Genomic DNA, 18,792 nt, shown 5'->3' on the forward strand with positions numbered 1-18,792 from the left:
TTAAATTGAAAGACAAATTTTGCATATATTTATGGGTGACAATGATGTTTTGAGTGAGGCTTGTGTTGCATGTTTAGAGAAATCTAATTATCAAACTGATTGCAACCAATATATGTTCTTTACTAGGCTGAGTCTTTAAACTACTTTCAGCAACATGACCTGTAAAGTTCATTTTTGTTTATTCAGTCAGCAAATCTGTTCAACTTTTATTAAATAAAGCAAATTCTCCATCTTAAAGCCAAAGATGAAAATCAAAAAAATCCCTTCATTTAGTTTCTAATCAAGCAAAGGTAGGTATATCTATAGTTAGTATGCTCCATTGAAAGCAAGCAATATGGTACCACAGAGAAGATGAAGCCCAGCAGGACATTTGGCTGTCATCCCAAATAGAAAATGAAAATAGTTCATCAGTTTTATGTACAATACACAGATGCCTCTTAGGAACATAGGTTCTTGGCAATCTTCTCATCGCATGCCTCCTAACACCAATAAGAGCTGTGAGAAATATACAGAGTTCACAAAGAAAGATCACATTTGTGACATTCAATTTGAAATGTGCCATTTCTAACATACCATGTTTTTATCTTTTTTAATTAATAAGAATGAAAAAGAGTGGTTAAGCTCCTGGGTCTTCTGATGAACTTGTAGGAACTTAAATTTTTACCTAAGAAAGGAGTATAATATCCATAGTTTCCTACCTCTGAACTACAAAATGAATATGCAAACAAAACTTTAAAATAATTCAAAAAAGTGAAGTTCCCAGTGATGTCAAATGCCTAAAGGAAACGCAAACAAACAAAACAAAAGCAGGAAAATCAGTAGAACCCTAATGCTTAACTATGATATCAGTTCTTAAAAGTGCATTTGAGTTCTTAAGCTCTAAAGACACAACACAGCAGGGGAAACATGGTTTATTAAAATAGCATATATTACAATGCATAACTTAATTGCTACAACTATTTAATATCTTAAAAAGGCAATTGCCTTGCTTTTGCTAGCTCACAGAGATTTGAACCCTTAGAAAAATAAACATGCTTAAACTTCACATCATGTGAACTATGATGGAGTATTATTGTACCTGCTGTAATCCTGACTCATGTTGCTGAATGGTGGATTTCTGCCTTAATTTTTACCATATTGGTGTGACCATCATACACATATTTTGATAGATCAAGGCTTTAAAACTATTTCATCTTTCAGGTCTGGAAATTCATGTCATTCTTAGTAGAACCATTAGAGAAAATGAATACTGAAGTGACTAATCTCCCAGAACAAAAGAAATAAATATAATATAATAAACATACCTGGCTTAATGATCACCACAGGTATAATCAGTCTCTTGTAGGAGCCTGTAAGAACTTGTCAATATATATATACGTATATATATATATATATATATATATATATATATATATATATATTAATTTGCACACTTAAAAATAGTTACAAACAGACAAAAATATTTTCACAAGGAACACTGTCAAGAGGAGAAGCAACTTTTAGTGAGGGGTCCAGCACCAAACTAACCACATTCTTGCCACAAAGGGTTAATTTGGATGGATTCATAGGACAAAATACAGATAAGTATGAATCATAGTATTGATGCAACTGACTCAAGACCTTTATACTTCATTACTGGAGGCATTTTTTGCATATAGGTGCAGTGTATTCTATGTGAAAATGAAAAGTTCTAATAGTGAAATACAGCTTGGGCTACGATTAGACTATTTTCCAAAATTCCTGTGCTAGGACATTCCATTTTCTCATGAAATTTAAGGGTGGGATCTTTATTAAAATAGTGAAACACAGTTTCTGTATGTTATTGTTTATGTGTTCATTCATAATTTATTTTGATACTATCAGAATAGGATTATATTAATATATATGTATATATATATATATATTACCTATGGAAATTTTAAAGTATGTAATACAAACAGAAACCTAATTTAAGACTGAATAAGGAAGAAAATAATCTATACTGCTATACTAGAGACTTCACATTAAGAGATTTTAGAAAATACTATCACGGTAAGATTAGACTTGCCAACATATTTTTAAAACACAGTTTACTTAGAATTGCAAAACTTGATGGCATCTCTAATCAAGAAATACCTAGCTATTTGTCAGTATAGAATTAAGTTGAATCTTTGAGTATTTATGGCTCAAAGCCATTCATGGGGAAAAAAGGGTAAATATGGCAATCCAGTGATACAAAAGAGTCAACTCCATATTTTGCCTTAAAACTTAAAAACATATTATTCTTGGTTCTATAAACACAGTGTTCTGAAGATGATATAGCATGCGTTTCCTCATTAGAGTCTCTGTCCTCCATTCTCCCTAGGTTTTCAGAGCAGTGATAGTATCTTAGTCCCTGACTATGACTTACAAGTTTCACACCAGTGCATTTTGTCATCAGAAAGTGTTACACAGTAGTATCACTTTGCAAATGAGGGAAGTGATTCCTAGTAGAGATAAATAACTGGCTTGGGGGATATTATCAATAAATTATCAAAACCGCAGGTTGACAAAGCTCTAGGTTTGCATTTTCCATTAGCAAGGGCATGTATTCCAGAGACCACAATTTAGAAGCCTTGGGTGTGATAGAAATGTTAAAACTGCTGTAAAGGCCACCTTAGCCAACCTCTGTAACCATGGGTTCTTCCTATGTGTATCCAAGTAAATGTGGTTTTAAAATAGTTGAGAAAGAATGAACTTTGACTGAGCATTTTTTTTTAAATGAGACACTTGATTGCATCAGATTCTGATTGCTAAAACATCTAGTCACCATGAGATATATTGCTTGGATCCAACGTATTTTCTATATAAAGAAGATCTGAGATACTCTTCCTCCCTCAATGTCTTTCTCTTTCTCTGTCTGTCTCTTTGTATATATTCCTTTCCAATAAGGAAAAAAAAGTATGTACATGAGGCTATAGTGTCCAACTATAATTGCAAAGGCATGCAAACCAACAACATACTGGTCTTCTGACAACACGAGTCATAGAAAGCATAAAGGGCTAATGTATTAATCTTACCTAATGTCCACACTTGGACCTTCCCACAACTTCACTGTGTTAATGTTAAAACTTTACAGACAAACCATTCTCTCAGTCAGTATGTTACCATATCTAGGACTGTATCATTGCATTCTTAAAGACAGTAATTATCACATGCCTGTAAGGTGCCAGACTATGTCCTAGACAATTCTGCATATATAATTAGACAAAACGTACCATTTCTTCCTTAAATTATAATGAGGGAGAAGGCAGCAAAACAAAGCGTTGAATAACCATTGTGTTGGAATCACTCTAGGAGGAAAAAGCAGAGCAGGTGTAATGGATCAGAAAAGATAAGTGAAGAGAGATTTGCAACATTAGAATGGCCAGCATAATTCTCCATGAAAATATGTCACTTGAGCCAAGATTTGACAGTGATAAGATAATTAACCTTGCATTTATAGAACAAAGTTAGTGAAACACAGGAAGAGAGACCACAGATTGGCAGTGGGATGGAGGGGGGGAAGCAGGGGACAGGGCAGCAAGGGCAGAAGTCAGGCAAATGATAGGGTGTAATGTGATATGGATTATGGGGACTTGATCTTTCACTCTGAGCGATTTGTAGATCATTGTGAGGAGCTGGGGAGAGAAGCACATGCCATGACTCTGGATTGAAAAGGACCGACCGCTCCAGATGCCTTCCTGTACTACAGGAGGCAACATTAGAAGCCAGAAGGCATGTTGAGTTTATTTCAGAATTCTCAAAATCTGTTTCTTGTTTTTCCTATAAAATAAGCTTTAGTACCTCCTGGTCTTTACAGCTTTCAGTCCATCCATCATCTTGACATCAGTTCTTTTCTGAAATACAACTTTGAACACGTGACTTACCCATTTCAAAATTTCAGTGGTGGCCTGTTGCCTGCAGAATTATGTACAGCCTCTCAGTACAAATGTCTTCTAAATCTGACCCCAATCTATTTTTCCAGACTAATCTCCAAGTCCTTTCTCCACCCCTGACGTGTCTACGTTTGCTATGAAAGGTCAGCTGCTATTTCCCTAGCAGTCATGCTCCATCACGCCTCTGTGCCTTTGTGCCTGTCATTCCCACTGCTAAGAAAATGCATTTCTGTTTTCAGCCTGCTGAACTTTAAATTCTCTCATTGAGATTCAGCTCAGTCCCGATCACTTCCGTGCCACCTTCTCTGGCTGCTTGCGTTCAAGGTTTATCTCCTGTGTCACGCTCCTTCCCATTCAGCTCTGATTACACCCTTAACTGCAGCGAACATATCAGACTTATGGATGAACTGCGAGCTTCCTGAGGGCAGGAAGTATAACCCACCTGCTTTTGTACTTTCCCTCCTACATGGTAGCCTACTGCCATTAGATACTCAATTGTCTTTTGATTGTATTATATTATTTTTTAGTGGGAAGAGCTCATAGTTATTAGCTATACACATGTTAATTATAACGTTTATCCCTTATGTACATGGATGAAATAGTAAAGGGTGTTCTCATTTTTTATTTATGTTTAAGTATGTTGTTGAAACCAAGTTTACTACAGATATGAACTACTGATGGGAGATGTCATTCTGTAAATATGTTTCTCATACTGGTTAATGAATAAAGCACTGTTGGCCAATAGGAAAGCAAGATAGGTAGGACTAGGAGACAAGGAGGAAATAGGAAGTAGGAAGGAGGAATCAGGATGGAGAGACGGGGAGTACACAACACCAGCCCCTTTCGTTGGTAAGATGAGACCACGTGGAAACACTTAGATGAATAGAAATGGGTTAATACTTAAGACAGAGCTAGCCAGTAAGAAACAAATTACTGGCCAACAGAATTATATCTAATACAGTGTCTCAGTGTGCTAATTGGGGCTGGCGTAGTGGTGGGACCAGGCGGCAGGGAAAAACCTTACTCCTTTCAAACTACTAGTTTTATAGAAAACTTCAGGTCCAATGAGATCTCTTCCTAAAATATTTGATAGATAACAAGTCTATTATAATTACTGAGAAAACCAAGATAAATAAGCAATAATTTCTGTATACAAAAACATCACAATTTAATGTAATGGTTATACAGAAAATAGCTACCTTTGTAAATGTGAAATGGCATGTAAAGTCAAAGGGAAAAGGACCCTTCCTTGAGTAGCTCAGCGAATCAGCTGTATACAGAAAACAAAGACAATAAAACATAAGATAAATCCTCAATAAACTAATGGCCTAAATTAGGAAGAAAAATCAATATTCAAAAAGAATTTATGCAATATTTGGTTTGGTCTATTTGTAATTTTAGAATATGAATAGTTGATAACATACAACATATATAAATCAAAAATTATCTCAGCCAATATCTCAAAACAATAAATGATAAACACAAAGAAATGACAACTATAATACTTCAATGATGCCTCAATTTAATTTGAGAAAAGGAAAGATTATGACAACAATCTGTGACTAAAAGAGGATGTATATCTAGAAGGTATGATAAAACTTTCAAATAAGGAAACATCAAGTCAAGATTGATTACTTAAATTAGATCCTTGGGACCCACATGGTTGAAGGGAAGAACTGACTAGACTACCACAGGTTGTCTTTTGATCTCTACACACATGTTATTTGTGGTATGTATTATGTTCTCTATCTCCCTCCATCTCTCTCTTTTTTCTATCTCTCACACATATGCACACAGAGACTAAAAATGTGAAAGCTTTAAATATTACTAATGATTATGAAGACCTTGATGCTTGCATTTTACATACATGCTAACTCTATTATAAAGCATAAAATAAACAATTTTAGTAGGTCTATCTAGTAGGTATATATTTAAAGCATAATATCAGTATGTCAGAGATATGTGCTTTGATCTTTATATCAATGTATGAATCAGTTTATGAGTAGAAGAATAGATGATGGAATATACCTTGTGGAACATTATTTAGAACTAAATATTATAAACCACTACATTTGCAACAGCACAAGTATCATTGGATATCAGTAGTAAGCTATGTAACTCACTCATATAAAGAACTTAAAGTCATAGAAATTCAGAACTGTATCACGTTTATCAGAGGCTTGGAAAAGTAGAAAGGGGACCTTGAAAGGTTGATCCATGGCTGCTAAATTGTTTAGAAGCCAAAAGTTTGGAATAACTTGCACATTGGGGTAACTATAATAATAATGACAAAAACAATAAAAATCAATTGATAAGTAAATCAATAGGCTATAAGAGAGCTGGATCTAGTGCTTATGAACCATGATCTCAGCTACTCTTGGGAATGAAGCTAGAGGATAACACACTCAGAGTCTGGACATTCATGGACATTAATAACAAATTACTGAGATCCTGTCTCAAAAGAAACAACTACAGAGATGGCCTTATGTATAGCTTCATACTAGAGCATGTGTGTGCCTAGCAAGATTTAGTCCCAAAACCCAAACCCCCAGAGTAAAGGGAAAAAGTCAGAACACACAAATCCTGTGTCTTTACTATAAAGAAGTGAAAAACATTTGAGGGTGTAGATATACTTATCATGATTTACACATTGCACATCCTATACATGTGGCAAGAAAATACCTAAAATGCATGATTATATAACACACACACAGACACAAACACACACATATCAACATATACATTTTTGTTTTCTCATATCAATTAAATGAAGCCCCATTGTAGAAAACAATGATTTGGAGAACATTTACAAACCATGATTAACTTCCATATGCTGCAACATTTCAATATTATACATATTAATATTATCGCTGTATGATAAAATGTTAACTAAAAACTACAACACTGCCATAATAACTCTTTCAAAAATGTTAATTATACATACTTAAGACTATACGCAGCCAACCTTATGTAAGCTTTGCAATATCTACACAGTAAAATGTTAGGTAGGTGTTTTCTTTGTTGTCAGGTTTAAGTCCCTATTTCTAACACTTTAATCTTTATCTGTCCAGATTTTTGTTTTATTTCTCCATGATTCAATGTGGTATGTTTTGTTTATATATTCCTTCTTTGTCATCTATATTGCTAGTGTATAACTGTCCACAATATTGTCTTATTATTATAAAAGTATACACATCAAAACTCAAAGTAGACACATGGGAAATGAATGAATCAGACATTAAGCTATTCCACACCGAAGAAATACTCAACAGAATGGAATAAAATAAATATTTGTTAGTTATCCATATTATAAGCAATTTAAATCCAAAATTTATAAGGAACTCAAACAATTGAACAAGAAGAAAACAAATCACCAACTTAAAAGATGAACAAAGATCCGAACAGACAATTTATCCAAAAAGTACAGGTAGCTCACTGAACATGTGTTCAGTATCAGTTACCCTCAGGGAAATGCAAATCACAACCTGTTACAATGACTGTATACAAATGATAATATAGAGAAAAGACTGTGCAGTTGTGTGTTTATATCTCCAAAGGATATCTAAATGGCCATTGTAGCATGATATGCCATAGTCAAGACACTGAGGACAAATTCATGTATATATATATATATATATATATATATATATATATATATATATATATTTGTTCTTTGTTTATTCTGTGGCAAAGTACCCTGACAAAAAACAACCTAGGATTTAGGAGAAAGGGATTACTTTGGCTTGTAATTCCAGAAGCACAGATTCCTTCCCATTGGGAAAGGCATAGTGGCAGTAAGCAAAGGAGTGGTGATAGGAGCAAGAAGATGGCTGATCATGGTGTATTCACCATCAGGAAGCAGAGAGAGAGAGAGAGAGAGAGAACAGAAAATGGAGAATGGAGCCATGTTACAAGACTTCAAAGCCAGTCTCTAGTGATTTTCTTCCTCAACAGGACTCTCCTGCTCAAAGTTGCACAGCTTTCTCCCAACAACGGGGGACCAAGTCTTCCACAATGACTTGCTGTATTTACTGCATGTTTTACTGTATTTCATGGCAAAGAGTCTCTTTCAGTTCCACCAGCCAGCTCCCAAATAATGACACAGAGACTGCTTACTAATTATGAAATCTTAGCCTATAGCTTAAGCTTGTTCCTAGTTAGCTCTTATAACTTAAATTAACCTATTTATATAAGTCTGTATCCTATCATGTGACATTATCTCTCATCCTTCTGGAACCTCTTGTTTCCTCTACATGTTCCTGGATTCTCTCCTGAATGCCTATACTCATTCTCAGTTATCCTCTTTGCCCAGAAGTCCTGCCTACATCTTTTGCCTAGCTTTTGACCTTTTAGCTCTTTATTTAACCAGTCACAGAAATATATCTTCACATAGTATACAAATATATCACAATTCAAGTATTGTAATGACACTTCAAGTGTATCTTAACTGATGTTTGAAGTGTCACTAGATTTGAAAAAAAACAAGTCCATGTATATCCTGATAGATAAGGGCTTACCTATTGGGAGAACACACCTCTGTTCTAAAATCCTTATAAACATACACTTTGCACAGTTCTGTTTTATTCACCTTTTATTTTCTTCAGAGTTTTATTCTTTAGATTTTTTTTAATCAAGCTGGTGACACTGTTGTAGGAGATTTGGCGATCTTTGTTGAGTGGAGCCTTGCTAGAGCATGCTGTTGACAGTGAAACCAACCTTAACAGTTACAACTTGCCCCACTTCTGGCTCAAATGACTCAATTCCTGATCTATAAAAGTATAAGGAAAAGTCTTTCCAGAAATTCCCATCAGCAGAGATGGAAGCCTTCATGCCTTGCATGAAGGACCATATTCCTTGATCCACGAGCTCTATTAAACTCCTCTCCACAAGGGCCCGGGAGCTGCTTCTGTCAGAACAGGTGACAAGAGAAGTAGCTCATGCATCTGATGTGCCTCTCCATGATGGGAGATGCCATTCTGTAAATGTTTCTCATAATGGTTAATGAATAAAGCACTGGTGGCCAATAGGAAAGTAAGATAGGCGGGACTAGGAGACAAGGAGGAAAGAGGAAGTAGTAAGGAGGCTTCAAGATGGAGAGTCTGGAGAAAGCAGAATGCCAGCTGGCTCCCCGGTAAGAGAAGACCACATGAAAATACATAGATCAGCAGAAATTGGTTAATACTTAAGTCAGAGCTAGCTGATAAGAAACTAGTACCGGGCCAACAGAATTATATCAAATACAGAGTCTCTGTGTGTTAATTGAGGCTGGCACGGTGGTGGGACAAGACCAGCAGTGGCAGGCAGAAAAGCCCTACTCCTTAATCTCCATTCCTGTACAGCTCTCCTGCAGGCTGTCAATCATTGACAATGTCAGACATTGGCAATCTGTTATGAAAGCTTTCTGTTTTTATATAAGTCCATGCATATGTACATACATTGCAAACATATTTAATATATGCAATACATACTATATAAACTGTATATACTATAGAATATATTCAAATTGTATGAAATTTAGATATAAAATACACTTACAGTTTATATGAACACACACATAATTATGCATCATTCCTAAGAGAATAAAGTTATAAAAAACCAGTTTGTATATTTAATTTTCAGTATAGAAATGTAAAAAACCAAACATAACTCATTTGAAGACTTAAATTATTTAAAATCATTCTGATGTGTTATTGGCACTTGAATTACATGGTACGAACACAAAATCTGAAACTATTTTTAGGACAATTTCTCCCAACCAGGTTTTGTTGGTACGGACATCCAACTTATTTTCCTTTTAGCATATCTTATATAGGATACATACGCTATCATACTGTTGAAACATACAAAGGACAATACATTCAGCAGTACATATTGATTTACATACATTGGACGTTTCTATTCAGCTTAATAAATCTAAACAATCTTCTAAAATAAAACTTTTGACAATATGCAAGATCTTTAAAAGTTTTTGTTGTTATGTTTTATACATTGAAAATGGTTCTTTGTGTGAATAGAAGTAATTTACCACACATGACAGCATAAACAAAGACTAGCTAAAAATAAATGTTGAGGAATATTTACCAGACATTATAATGCAGAGGGTGGAGAAAGGAGGGAGAGACAGAGAGATTTCAAAGTCAAAATCAAATCTGTTAGGCAAGAACACCTTATAGAAAGTCAAGGACATTGTCATGTACTTGTATGTGTAGTACTAAGGGTATGTGGATCTTGCTGAGCCATCTAATGTCTGGACTTTTAACTTTAACAGCATGAACCATACTACCACCATACCAGTAAAGAGGCTACTGGTAAGCCCTTATGCAACGAATTCATGGAGAAAAAAATGAATTAGAAAAAAATCCAACTTCACGGTGAATACATTGCAATGACAACTTGGAAATTCTGAAATCAATCAACCAGAAAATCAGGTGGTCCCAAGCTGAATTGCTAACATAAAATTTAGTTGGAAACAAGAATTTTCAAAGTAAATTACTTAAAAAAATTAATATATTTTAGATATTTCTACTTTTCAGGTGAAACATCAATTCTATTTTCTCTGCTTGTTTTTGAGAATATAATTTAATTTAATTTCTCCTTTCCATTTCCTCCATTCACACTCTTCTAGAAACCCCTCCTGCTCTCCTTCAAATACATGGCCTCTTTCCTCCTTGTTATTGGTGCATATATATATTTGCTCATACCTGTATATCTCTAATCTGCTGAGTCCATGTAATGTTACTTGTGTGTATGTTTTCAGAGCTTAACATTTGGCACTGAAGAACCAGTTGAAGTTGCCTTCTCTGGGGAGGGAGGACCACTTCTCTGGGGAGGATCACTTCTCCACTCCCATATTTACTCGACTGATAGAACTCTTCATTTAGGTTGAAGCCTAGTGTACTTTGCTCAGTCAACTTTGGCACATACATGTGTGTCATTCTTGTTCTGCTCACATTTGGCCTATCACACAAATGAGACTTTATGAGCATGGCTTCTGACACAATCTTTGTTTTACAGTCTTTCCATCCCCTTCTTCTCCAATGTTGCTTTACCCTTAGGTATGATTGTGTTATGTAGATCTATCCACTGTGATGGGACAGTAAAATGCACCATTTTGATTGGCTGTGCTTATCTGTACTGGTCTCTGTTGCAAAGAGAAATTTCTTTGATGAGGGTAAAAAATACACTTATCGGCGAGTATATGAACAAATGTCTATGGATGCTTGCTGGAGTAATGCTAGTTTAGTAAATTAATGATTGTAGATTCTCTTCCAATAATCATGATTTCACCAGCCCTGGGTAGTAAGCTAGGTTTTTAATAATAAGAACAGTATCCCTCTTGTTGAATTGATCCTAAATCCAATTAGGATACAGATGTTATCACAAAGGGGTGTGAGTCACTTCTTCCCCTGTTGCTGATGTGGCTCATAGATATCTTAAAGCTTCCAAATTCAGTGGAGTGCCCAGCATTTTAATAGACAATGACAACAAAATGCTATTATAGAGATTTGTAATTCTGAGAAATAAAGTATAGAAAGATCAAACTGATTTTAGCTATCATTTCACACAGATTTCTGCCATTTTTTGTATACTAAAGTACTATTCCAGTCCCTTTATGAAGTTGCCATGGAAAATACAATGAGGTAATATATATATATATATATATATATATATATATATATATGATGATGACCTCTTTTCTTAAGTGTGACACTGCCAGAAATGTGGAAAGTAAGTTTCTAACAGAGCGGTGACATTATAAACATTCAGGTCTTCTGACAGCTGATCTCCTAAGTGCTCATGCAGCAACAACAGGAAAAATGCACCCACTCCTCCTCAATGAAATTAACTCCTCAGTTGTTTCTCAGGGTATTATAGCAGAAGCAAATGGGGTCCTCATTTTAGTTTCAAGTGTCTGGCATCTGGGACCAGGATTGTGTGAGCCCAGGACATCTTTCTGTGACTGTCACAATTATATGAAGAATAAGACACAATGTGCTTTCTGCTTCATACTAACTTTCCAAGAGGTTCATTCAAAGACTAAATCAGAATAACAGAATCAGTTAGATATCTATTAGGGATATATATCAGTCAAATACAGTTTCTGATCTCTCATTTCATTTAGTAACTTTTCCTTCCCTTCCTTGCTTAGGTGTTCTTAGCTCTACAGTTTGTGATCAACTTCACACAAATTTACATGGTTGCCTAGGTAAGGAGATATTTCTCAAAGATACAGGAAAATTTATTTGCTGCATATGAAGCTAACAGAAGGGCACTTAACTTTGGCATCCTCTTTTATTCTGACAGATGCCCTTCCTTATTTTTTTTCTTCTCTCCATGGTTATCTACTAAATGGGAAGGAACAGTTTCCTCGACCTCCTGGGGCCAAATCTGCTGCCCTTTTACCATTTGTTCGCAAAGTTTAAAGATGTGTGAAGTACATCACACAGGAACACAATTTCCAGAATTCAGATAGTAGAAAATTCATTGGTGTGCATTCTCTATTGTGCCCTAATCTGAATGGATGTCCAGAGGGTTTTAATAGAGAAGCAAACAAATTGTTAAAAGAACTAATATTGCTTTTTGTGCCAGCTACTCTTAGGGAACTGAGCAGGAAAAGCTCTGGGTGTGATTTTCCTGTCATCATCACAGCTGCATTCACCAACTTTGGGTCTATGTGAACACCCAAAGATACCCTATTTTCTATGCAGCATCAGTGCCAAAGTTCTGCTTTTGTTTCTTTATGGTCCTTTGTAAGGAATTAACATCAGGTTTCCTGGAATAAAGGATCAAGAACAGAAATCTCATGAAGATGGCTCAAATTGCAAAATGACCTAAGAACAATGTCCCTTAAAAAGCTGAAGAACAGAGCTGGAGAGATTGCTCAGTGGTTGAGAGCACTGGCTGCTCTTCAGAGGTTCTGAGTTCAATTCCTAACAAACCACATGGTGGCTCACAACCATCCATCATGAGACTTGTTGCCCTCTTCTGGCCTGCAGGAATACATAGAGGCAGAACATGTATACATATTAAATAAATTAATTTTAAAAATTAAAAGCTAAAGAGCAGTGACCTGCATCAATGCATGAAGTGGATGAGGAACAAGTGAGATACCTGGCACCATCTTTGAGACTCTACATGCACATGTCATTCTCACGTGTGAATATGTATGCACACATATGTGAAGCATAAAATCATAAAAATTCTAAAGAAGATCTAGAAGATATTGAGAAGCCCATATTCTTTCTGTGAATTCCACGGTAAAAGACCTTAAGAATTTCTAAGTTCTCCATGTACTTTTAGAAAATTTCAAACTGGAAATGTTAAAGATAGTTACATAATTACACCCATGCTCCAAAAAGACAAATATGGTATCCATCATTACCATTTCCAAAAAAATGGTAAACCAAAAGTATAGGTAAGATTGAATGATTTTTAACTTATATATTTGTCTATGTACCTATTGTATATCCCCAAACATTGTTGTCTTTTCTTTTGCATTCCAAGTTATGATAGCTTTACATACATACACTTACATAAATATGAGGATATTATATTATATTGGCATCATGGAAGAAACTTTGCACATTAATACTTAGTAGTTTAATTATATAGACACTCAGAAACAAATATGAACAAGTTAAAAAACAATAACCTATATGAAGTGTCAAGTTGAAATAAACATTTCCATTATAAATTTTACTATGTATTAATTCAATAGATATATCACTGGAAATAATTAATATAGGTAATAATTTAATAATACTGTACAAACATCCTTACTCACATCTCTGATTATCTAGGGTTCACGTATAGTCTCTTGCTGTCTCTTTCTGTCTTTCCCTCCATATACACACACACACACACACACAGTGGACATACCATATGTTATAGACTTCAAAAGATTCTGAGTACTTCTTCTTTAATACCTTATATATTTCAACATTTTTCTGTGAGTTGAGTTGTTCAAATATTACGCTCACTGATTTATTCATTTCTCTCTCACACATTTTGCATACATGACATTCTCTTACGTTGCAAGAACCAATTCATTCAAATATCTAAGATTTTATAAGCCACACTTAAGGGTCACACTGCCCTTAGCTACAAGTCAGGTAAACATGGTTAGCATGAAGAGAAGGCAATAGGAACTCCTTGACTTTTTATTACTATTAAATGGCCCTGTGGTGTCATCACTATACATGTATCATCAATGTTATTTTAACTAACACTCCCTGACACTCCATATTTCCCCTGACACTCCATATTGAATTTAAGGTGAAGTGAATGCTTAAGAGTTCATTATATTTTCAATTATCCTCCCATAATCCAACTGAAAAAAAATCCACTCTCCTTCTCTTCTTACTATGTAACTATTTTTTTATTATTTTTGTTATTTTTCATATTGATCCCAGTTCTCCCTCCCTCCTTATCTCCCTCACATTCTTTCTTCTCATTACTCCCTCTTTGCAACTGGATTCCAGGAATTTGTCTCAGTGATTAGCTGTAGATGTCTGCTTCTGTTTCCAACAACTACTACATGAAGGTTCTAGGATGAAATATAAGTTAGTTATCAATCTCATTATCAGGGAAGAACATTTATGGTAGCTTTTCCACTGTCGTTCACAGTGTTAGTTTGTTACTTGGGATCATCCTTGTAGAGCTCTGGAGATTTCTGTATAGTCAGGTTTCTCTTTAAACCTACAATGGCTCCCTCTATTATGGTCTCTCTCTCTCTCTCTCTCTCTCTCTCTCTCTCTCTCTCTCTCTCTCTCTCTCTTTCCCCTCTCTCTCTGCTTTTGGCTCTTCATCCCCTGACTCAATCTTCCTGGTTCTCCTCTCCTCCCCTTCTCTTTCTCCTGACTCACTCCCAGTATGCTCAGGAGATCTTAGCCATTTCCCCTTCTGTGAGGGACCTTGTATGAAACTCTTAAGTGCACCCTTGTATCCTAGTTTCTCTGTCAGTGTGAATTGTAGGCTGGTGATCCTTTGCTCTATGTCTAAAATACATATATAAATAAGTACATACCATGTTCCTCTTTTTGTGACTGGGTAAACTCATTTAGGATAGTTTCTTCAAGGCTTCAAGGTCCGTCCATTTGCCTGAGACTTTCAAGATTCTATTTGTTTCTGTTTGTTTTTTCTCCCTCTGAGTAGTATTCCATTGTGTAAGTGTATCACATCTTCTTTCTCCATTCTTCAGTTGAGGGACATGTAGGTTGCTTCCATATTCTAGCTACTACAAATAATGCTAAGAACATAGTTGAACAGATGTCTTAGTTGCATAGATTTGCATTTTTTGGGTATATGCCTGAGTGGAATTGCCAGATCTTTGGTAGACTGATTCCCATTTTCATGAGGAAATACCATACTGATCTGCAAAATGGCTATACAAGTTTGCACTCCCACCAGCAGTGGAAGAGTGTTCCCCTTTCTCTACATCCTCTCCAACATAAGTTGTCATTACTGTTTCTGATTTTAGCCATTCTGAGAGGAGTAATTTGGTATCTCAGAGTTGTTTAGATTTTATTCCCTGATGGCTAATGATGTTGAGCACGTTCTGAAGTGTCTTTCAGCCATTTTGCATTCCTCCATTGAGAATTCTCTATTTAGCTCTGTACACCACTTTTTAATAGGGTTATTTGGTGTTTTAATGACTAGTTTCTTGAGCTCTTTGTATATTTTGGAGATCATCCCTCTGTCAGAAATGGGGTTGGTGAAGATATTCTCCCATTCTGTAGGCTGCTGTTTGGTCTAGTTGACTGTGTGCTTTGCCTCACAGAAGCTTCTTAGTTTCAGGAGATCCCATTTATTAATTGCAGATCTCTGTGACATTTCTACTCTACCTCTATTTTAGGGATTATATGTATGTATATGTACATAGTTATATTGCTTAGGTATTTCTCCCTGCTTTACTCAGGGAAGTTTCAATCAGTTTTTTAGCTAAGTTCCTAAGTATTACAGATTATCTTCACCCATTTTCCCTTTACCTATGAGATTAGTTAGACATAGATGCTTAATCTTCAATCACTTCATAGACATGCAGAACACGGCATTTTAGTTCTCCATTGACATAAGACACTGTTGCTCCTGACAGCACAGTGCACTTTCCCGGAAAATATGTTGGACACTGCTGTTGCTCCTGCTGGAGTCCATTCTTGCCTCAGCTAATGACCTCTTGGGCAAAGAACTGCCCCCACCTTGACCACTGATTTGGACATGCAGTCCTATGTGCTTGCAGGAGACAAATATATAAGACTGCTGAACCTTGCCAAGTCAGGGTAAGATGGCCTTTCTACATCCCTGCTGTTGTTGTGGTCTTTCGAGTTCTCTTGGCCTTAGCCAAAACTGGGTGTACCATCTTTGCTGTGAGACCTTGGGTGACTGTCCAGGTAGCTTGCTGTTTCTGTCTTCTCTGCACCTTTTGGAAGTTGCCCATCTGCACTTCCTATCTACCCTAGTATCATTATTTTCCTTCTCAGGTCTTGATGAGGTTGAAGATTAAACTATCACAACTATTATTCTCTCTTCCTAGTTAGATATGTTAGATACAAGACTTATATTTTCCATCTTAGAACAACTCTATTGTAAACTCCGTTATGCCTTCACTCCAGGACTAGATATGTAGGTCATTTTGTTCTCGATTTTCCTTTTCTTAGAGCACACTTGTTATTCACTGTTTTGTGTATAGTTTTGTATCAAGCCTAAATCTTTTCTTTAGACTAAAAGGGGAATTGTAGTGGGATATTCACTTTGGCTAAGGGAGTAAGTATCCATTCATGGGGGGAATGTGCTTTGTGTATTTAAATAAATAAATTAAAGAAGATATCAGAAAATGGAAAGCTCTCCCAGGGTCTTGGATAGGTAGGATCAAAATACTAAAAATGGCAATTTTGCCAAAAGCAATCTACAGATTCAATGCAATCTCCATCAAAATCTCAGCACAATTCTTCACTGAACTTGAAAAACTAATATTATGTAAGTATTTTTGAAAAAAAAAATGAGTAATGGAATTTGAAAACTTAAGATATTAAATAATCATGACATAAGATTTTTTCAACAATCTTAAGAGAGAGTTAGACTATGACTATGTAAGAAGTTATCTCTAATTTCTTGGAGGTAGTGTAAGGCCAATGAGTAACCATTTTAATATGAGGAAGAAAATAATTTATTTTTCACTGATAATATCAGGCTTTTAAGTCCTTACTCTTTTGACCCCTTTGCTCATCACTCTCCCTTGTCTCTAACTGGAATCCAAGTGTTGGAGAAACCCTCAGAAACTGCTGACCTGAACAAGGGGGAGTTCAAGGACTCCAGTCACATAGCTGGGAAACCAGCATAGAACCAACAAAGATTCCCTGAAATTGGTGTTGGGACTACCGGGCAGTCTATGGGGCCTCTTGTAGTGGGTCAGTATTTATCCCTAGTATACAAATGGACTTTGGGATCTGATTCCATGTAGAGGGATATTCCCTCAGCCTAGACACATGGGGTAGGGCCTGGGCCCTACTCCAAATGATATGACAGTCTTTGAAGACTCCCCACGGAAGGCCCTACCCTCCGTGGGGAGCAGAAAAGGGATGGGATGGGGGTTGGTGGGGGGAACAGGGGAGAATAGGAGGGTGGGGGAACTGGGATTGACATGTAAAACAAGCTTCTTTCAAATTTAAGTACATATACATCTCCTTATTCTTTTAGCTAGTGAAGGAGAACAGAAGACCAATTATGGCCTAGTAGGAAAACAAGTATCTTTCCAAGCTTCAGACCACCTACTGAATTAACTCTCAATTTTTACAGGTAAAGAAGTTGAATGTTCAGAATTTCTTTCTCGTCTACTTTCAACTTTGCCAAAGTGGCAGCTCATAAAAACAGATGACATGGAGATATCACCCAGAAGTTTAAGCTTATAGCAACTGCAATTTGTTCATGAGCACTTAGGCACTGTAAGTTCTTCATGTAGTCCACAAAAATTTTAACCTGCCGATTGTCTTCTTTTGACTACACAGAAACTCTATATGGTAAGATGTAGAGATTTTTGCTATGGCTTTGACAAAACATTAGATAAAAACAACTTAAAGGAGTAAAGATATTGGATCATTATGCAGAGATATGGCCCGTCATGGTAGGAAAGGCATGGATGCAGGATCAGCTTGAGGACAAAGATACTGCTTAACATCTCCACTGACTAGAAAGAAAAGATGGATCTTAGATGTCATTTGGTCTTCTTCATTTCTCATATTTACTGCAGGTCTCCAGCCCATGCTTCAACTCATATTCAGGATATGAGTTAGAATTGTCTGGAAACACCCACAAAGACCTTGGTGTTTCTGAACCAAGTATGTTTATAGATGCCATTGTTCTGACAGGCTGAACATAGTAGCCCATATTCACAGCTCTGAGGCTTTTCCAGGCTCCACCATGTTGCCCTTACTATTTTCTACATATACCATCTTAATGATTACATTCTTAGGGAAAATGATAAGCAGATGACTATGTTCTTCCAATAAAATATTCTCTGCCAGAATCTGGGTTCCCTCCAAATAGGTAGGCTTCTATATCTCATTCTGGCAAATTGAATTTCCATCATATATCTCTGTAGTGCTCTATCTGTCCTAGAATAAAATTATCTATTCATGCTTAACTATTAGAATAGCCTCTTGATGTTAATGGAACTTAAGGAATTTTAAAAGTTCCTCTCTTTCCAATGCCTCACTTTCCACAATATTGTTTCACAAAAAGACTCAGAAAATCTTATTGATGTTAATGACAAATTTGACTGTCTAAACCTTCTGACGATTTTATCCTGTAATGGATATATCCATGTCTTTCATAGTTAAGCCTCTTAGCTTACCCCTAAAAGAAGACTATAGGAGAAAATCATTTAGAGTGCTACATGATC

This window comes from Phodopus roborovskii, unplaced genomic scaffold (genome assembly GCF_943737965.1).
Source record: "Phodopus roborovskii unplaced genomic scaffold, PHOROB, whole genome shotgun sequence".
NCBI classification, from domain to species: Eukaryota; Metazoa; Chordata; class Mammalia; order Rodentia; family Cricetidae; genus Phodopus; species Phodopus roborovskii.